The 6,830-nt window shown below is 32.8% G+C and overlaps 1 non-coding gene across 1 annotated transcript; it reads right to left on the reverse strand.

The window, feature by feature from the left end:
* Window positions 1-6,467: 6,467 nt before the first annotated feature.
* LOC127693099 (U6 spliceosomal RNA) lies at window positions 6,468-6,570 on the reverse strand. Its single transcript, XR_007979581.1, has one exon. It is a non-coding gene; the product is annotated as a U6 spliceosomal RNA (small nuclear RNA).
* Window positions 6,571-6,830: the final 260 nt, after the last annotated feature.

Here is a 6,830-nt window from a genome sequence, read left to right on the forward strand (position 1 = left end):
TCTGCAAGACATCAGCCTCACTTCCTCTTAGATTGCTTTTTATTGCTTTTAGTATCATTAATCCCTTCACTGTCTGAGTATCTCCAGAGAGGAGGTTTCTCAGTCTTAGGGCATTTTCTTAATTAGTGATTGCTATGCCTAGCTCATTGTAGGTGATATCACCCTGTTGCTCAGTAGTATAGACAGTTGGATGAGCAAGCCACTATGAGAAAACCAGAAGGCAGCATTCTTTCACAGCCCCTGCATCATGTCTTCACTCCATGTTCCTGCCCTTCCTTACCTTATTATTAACATTGATATGGAAATACACGCACACACACACACACACACACACACACATACACACACACAAATACACACACACATATGTAAGTATTTATGTATTTCAATATATATATATCCCTTCTCTTCCTAACTTGGTTTTGATCATGGAATTTCATCCTAATTAGGATATTCGTTACCCATGTATATGCATGGGTTTTTAATTAATATACCACTAAGTTCACATGAATATTCTACACCTTCAAAATCCAATTTTTATTATAGTTCATTTGATGAGACTCCTAAGATACTTAAAAAGCAATATAGACATACAATTTTATTTTAATTCATCTTATTTATCAGTGAAATTAAATATAAACTATTAATTCCTCCAACTAAAGGCAAGCCTTAGCTGATGCTAATGGCAAGGTCAGTAAGTAAACATCTGGATTCCTTGGCTGCACTAGTTATGTTGAGACATTCCCAACCATCATGTCCTCTAGGTAGTAAAGGTTCAAGGTTTTTTCCCCTTGCCATCAATTCTGGTTTAGTTTTTTTCCATTATGATGAAAATCTCTCTATCTTTTGCTTCAATTTCTTCGAAGGGGCAGCTTCACTATCAGAAGCTGTATTTCAGTGTCAGCTGACATTACTATCAGAGAGAAAACATAGAGGAGCACAGTACATTGAAAGCCGGCTGTTTCACAATGTCCTTGCTGCCAGCCTTCAAATGCTTTTATTATTTTCATGGCCTCGAACTAAATTATGAGGTGGCCAGTATATTGCCAGTACCACATGTTATACAGCACACTTAAAAATACCAATATGATGATTTTGAAGAACACACATTATGAGTGTCTGCAACGTATCTAGGTTTTAGGGTCTTTTTTCTCCTCTTTTTTGGAAGGGATATGATCTGGCTGAATTCCCAAAGATGCTTATCATCCTTTTGGCCCCAGGTTAATGGTCTGGAAACAAGTTAGGTTTCCATACCACTTTTTGAATGGAAGCTTGTTTATCTTTTCATGTATGGCAGATATTACATTAATCCTCTTGCTTAAAAAAGAAGCAATTTTTGTAAACAATCTTTAGGTTTTTTTCATCCTGTTTTTACTCTCTCTTAATGCATTCCTTTGACCTACTCATTCATCACTTCATTACTTCAGTCATTGTTCCCTCCTTCTCTGTGTCTGCCCTTATTTCATTTGTACATATTCCCCTTTCCAGTTTGTCTTATTGCCCTTTCTTTGGGATATCTAGTACTGATGTGCCAGGTTCTCTCTTAAGTGTACTAAACAGCTCCTATATGAGAAGTATTAGATACTTAGCAGTTCTTAGGCATTTTATGTATTATTTCTTTTGCTAATTCAATCTTCTTTGATATTAAACAATAAAACAATAGTTCTTGTATGTTCCTGTCGCATCCCTCATGAGTCCTGTAAATATACTCTTGTGTATTCATGTCTTGGTGCACCTCCCCTCTTCACAGCAGGTACTTAACTATTGTGAGCATTGATTTTTATCCCTTGTCCCTGATATAATCCAACACTACTCTAACCAGTTTTTGCTTATTGCTTTTTACATACCTATAAATAAACATTGACTGATTGATTTATTTTAAGGAAAGAAAGCCCAAACTGTGTGTTCTATGAGTGGAGATGGTTACTCTCACCATTATGTAAGGATTTGAGATGGTCTGTAGCAAGCCCTACAGGGCATATAACTCTTCGACCTAGATTCTATAACCACACTTTTGCAAATTTTTGTACTTTTTACTACATAAAACAATATCACATAATTTGTGTTAAATATCTATTTATTGAGTTAAAAGTAGAATCAATTAAGGGATAAAGTATTATCGGGGTGCTTATTAAACTACTTAAGCCTCAATTCCTAATCTTATAATGGTAGTTAATAACAACAGTTACATGCTAGTTCCCAGTATGCTGAGCTACAGTTTCCAAGATGGAAGAAGTGTATGTTTAATACAGAAGTGAGTTGCTCATGTTGTAAAGCAGTCATATGGGTGGTAACCACTCTGTGATTTGGTACAGGGAGGATGTCTCTGAATCTGCACGAGCTTTCTCACTTGGGCTCCTGGGACACTGAATTTTCTCATGAGGTTCTGCTAAATCTCCTGGCAACTCATCTATATTCAGAAAGAGTGTAGATGTCAAAAGGAAGGGAGAGTGAAAATGCATTTACATTATATCAGGAAAAATAGATCCTGGATGAGTTATGTATACGTAAGTTTTCTCTAAAGAACAGATCTGATAGAATGAGTATGTAATTAAAAATGGAGTTATTAAAGTGTCATAAAGGCTGTGGTTTGAGCTGTCCCTGATGGAAAAAAAGCCAAGAATCTGAACGTGCTTCAATCTAAGACTGGAAGGCTTAGCATTTGCAGTCCGGTGCTTGGGTCCCAGGGAGGTCCTAGAAAGTTGCCAGCTTTCAGTCTGTGTTGGAGTACCAATAAAGGGTGTTCTAATACATCCATAAATACAATGACAGAATGACTCAGGAATAGGATACATGAACTTTCAGGATGAGAGGAAGTACACTGAAAGGAAAAGCTCTCCCTTTTCACATCCTTTATGTAGAGTGCCATTATAAGGTGTGGCCCAGACTCAAAGAGTGTCTTTCACTACATATAATTCAACAAAACAAAATAAAGCAAGATAAAATAAAACAACACCAACAAGACCTCCCTCACAAATATACCCTGATCCTTGGGTTTTTCTTAGATGCAGATGTAGTAAAGTGCACAACCAAGATTAGCCACAATAACTTAGGAACTGGACTTTGATTCTTTCTCACTGAGTAGATTTTGGGCATTTGATTATACTGATTTAAAAGAAATCTAGGTATATAATATAGTTTTGCTATGTGCATAAACAATTTTAAACCAAAATTACAGTTCTGTTTACAAAGTAGAAGGAGAGTAGCTATATTTTGGTAAATGTACCAGTTCATTTTTCATTCATAACTCTATTTAACCATGAGCCATAAATACCAATTTGTCCTTCCTAAGTATAAATGACAAACATAATAAGAAAGAAATCTGAAAACAATGCCTTTCACAATAGTATCAAAAATACATCTAACACAGCAAGTGAGAAACTTGTATAATACCCATGTTAACATATTGAAACAAGAATCTGAAGAAGATATTTGTAGTGGTTTGAAAGAAAATGCCATCCATAAATTCATAGAGAGTGGCATTATTTGAAAGGTATGGACTAATTGGAGTAGGTGTGTCTTTGTTGCAGGAAGTCTGTCACTACAGGCTTTGAGGGTCTCAAATGTTCAGTCCATAGTGTGATGATATCCACTGCTTGCTTCCATCAGATCCAGATGTATAACACACAGCTCCTTCTCCAGCACCATGTCGGCCTGCATGCTGCCATGCTTCCTGCCGTGACAGTAATGGACTAACTCTAAAACTTTAAGCTAGCCCCAATTAAATGTTTTCCTTTTTAAGATTTGCTGTTGTCGTGGTGTCTTGTCACAGCAGTAGAAAACCAAACTACAATATCAGAACGTTTAAAGAGCTCTCATGATGACAAATTACTATGATTAACATTGTGAAAATGGTCATACAACATATCTGTTACAATTTCCATAAAAACTTCAATACAATTTTTACAGTACTTGAACAATCATAAAATTTACCTGGAAACAAAAAATTCCAGGATAGCTAAAAGAAACATGATTAAAGAAATGCTTGGGGTATCAGCATATGTGATTTCAAAGACAACTCCCGAACCATTTATACCAATAAAAACAGAATAGGATAAACATTCAGAACAGACATTTTTATCAATGGAATATAATTGAAAACTTGTCCATAAGTCCATACACCCTTTAATTCCTGAATTTTGACAAAGAATCTAAAATTTTATATTGGAGAAAGAAAACATGTTATATAATAAAAACAGATTTAATTTTGTCACACTGAACAAAATTTTGCTCCAAATGGATGAACATTCTCAAGATAAGAGTAGATACCTTGAATCTAACAGAAGTGAAAATTTGTTAAGTACTAGGACTTATTAGCATAAGAAAGGAATTTCAGAACTGGATTATATAGTACAAAGAGTTGTACAAATTCTAATTGTTATTCTATTTCTATTGGTTTACAAATAGTGCCTAAATCAGTATATTCTCATATTTTTATTTTTATAATATTTGGTTGTGATAATATACAATTTATACATGCTTATACCAAATTTCTATAGACACTAAAGTTTTGACTTGAAGACTTTAAATTGTATATTTAATAAAAATTGATTTTTTTTCTTTGAGTTTCAAATGGGTCAATGAACAGTTTGCTCTTTTTAATTTGGAGACTTTAAAATTCAATTTTATTTCAATTCTATATGACTATTACTATGTAAATGAAAGTCATTTAAAACTTAGTTAAACACATTGATTTTCCTCACCAATTTAATTTTTCAAACAGTCACATATACTTGAAAAGAAAATCAAGTATCTGGTTTTCAATTCCATGTTATAGATAAGTTATTGATATATATATACCTCACCTTTATTAACCAATTTAAAATAGTCTGTATTGTTGTAAGCAGGTGTTTATTTTCTTATTTCTCTTTCCTTTTCCTTTATTTTTTGTTTTGTACATGTTTTTGCTGGAAACATCTGTCTAAATTGATTTCTGTAATTATGAGTCTGTAGACATTACTTTCCACTTTTAAGTTTCTATTTAGTTTGTGTTATTAGTTACATAAAAATCATCAACTATTTCAATGTTATTACACATTCTTCATGAATTGATCATTCATAATCTATAAGATTATGTGCTAAATTCTATCTGGCACATGTTTTCATGAAGGTTGGTGCGATCTTATGTATATTTCTTTATATTTTCATTTGCATCCTCGAAGGATTTTATTTTTATAATAATATGCATCATTTTTTAACTATTGCAAAAATATCAAAGATTGAGCAACTTAAAGAATACTTCACTAAACAATATGCCAGAAGTTCTGTTGGTCACACGAAGGTATTTGATTGGTTGTTTTGTTTTGTCTTGTTTTTTCTGAGACAGGGTTTCTCTGTATAGCCCTGGCTGTCCTGGAACTCACTTTGTAGAACAGGCTGGCCTCGAACTCAGAAATCCACCTGCCTATGCCTCCCAGAGTGCAGGGGTTACAGGCGTGCGCCACCACTTCCCGACCCTTTGTTTTGCTTTTAGTCTTGGCCATCCATCATGAGATTTGGGCTATTTTGTCTTCCAAACTGGATGTTGAATGGAGAAGAAATGCATTAGACTATTCTTATTGTGTTCACAATCAGTTGACTTGTAGACCATCTATTATTCTTTTTTTTTTTTTATTTTCTAAAGGCATATGTCAATTAATGAGGCAACGCAACGTTCCTTAAAGTTTAACACAGTTCCTGGCCATATTTGACATTTCAATATGGTGGTAAACTTTTGCCAACCTGCCAGCCAGAATGTCTAGAGATAGTTGTGATCAGAAGGATTGACTCAACGCAAAGGAATGATATGAGGGATTGATGTACATCAACTTTTTACTTATGTAATTATTACAAATAAGACACACAGTTCTTGTCCCACATTCAGGGAAGCACCAAATACAAACATTGATGAAGTCATGGTACTGGGCAGGGATACAAGGAGTAAGAGAGTTGACTGAATATCGTCAGCTTTAAATACTTAACTTGAAGATCATAATTTGTAAGTAGATAATTTAGATCATTATTTGCTAAAGACATTGTCATGGCCAGAAATAAATGCTCTTTTGTTTTATGTTGCCTTTTGTGTTTGTTTCCTTTTTTGCTCACTTTTATTGATCTTTTTTCTATTTTCAATTATAGTTTTCATCATTTTACTTGCATATTTTTATTACTGAATTAATAGATATTTATATTATATATTAGTGTATTAAAAGAATATAGTGTATTCATTTATTATATTTGTATATTATATATATTTTTGTAAATGTATGGTATATTAGTAATATATAAATGAATTATATTAAATATTTATATATTTGTCAAGCATACTTTCCTCAGTAGGGTTTAATTCTATTATGAATTTATATTTCATTGCTTAATAGAAGAAATATGACCTTATATAAAAAAATCTATTAGAACCCATTTTTTGTGATAATGTTGTCAAATAATTTGTATCAATTAAGGTAAATCCATACCAACCTTAAAATAATATTATGTCATTTTATTTCTATATTAAAAATGTACTATTTGTTCAGGGGGCATGCTAATCTTCTCCGTATCATTCTAATTTTAGTGTATGTGCATCTGAAGCAAGTTAATCTTTTTCTTTTCTTTTGTAAACCTTTTAGTTTGGTTTGTTTAAAAATTGCTTTATAAAAGGTCTTTTGTGTCCACCCCCCAAAAGAACTTTACCATTTGTAATATATTTTATGTGTGTTTGCAAATATATTTTATTTAAAGTTTTTTACACGTACTTTATTTTACTTTGATGTATACATACGCATAAAACATCATAAAACATGAACTAATTTTTTGTTTTACAAAAATTTAGTATGAAAAGTTTGCATTGTGAA

Source organism: Apodemus sylvaticus, chromosome 9 (assembly GCF_947179515.1).
Source record: "Apodemus sylvaticus chromosome 9, mApoSyl1.1, whole genome shotgun sequence".
Lineage (NCBI taxonomy): Eukaryota > Metazoa > Chordata > Mammalia > Rodentia > Muridae > Apodemus > Apodemus sylvaticus.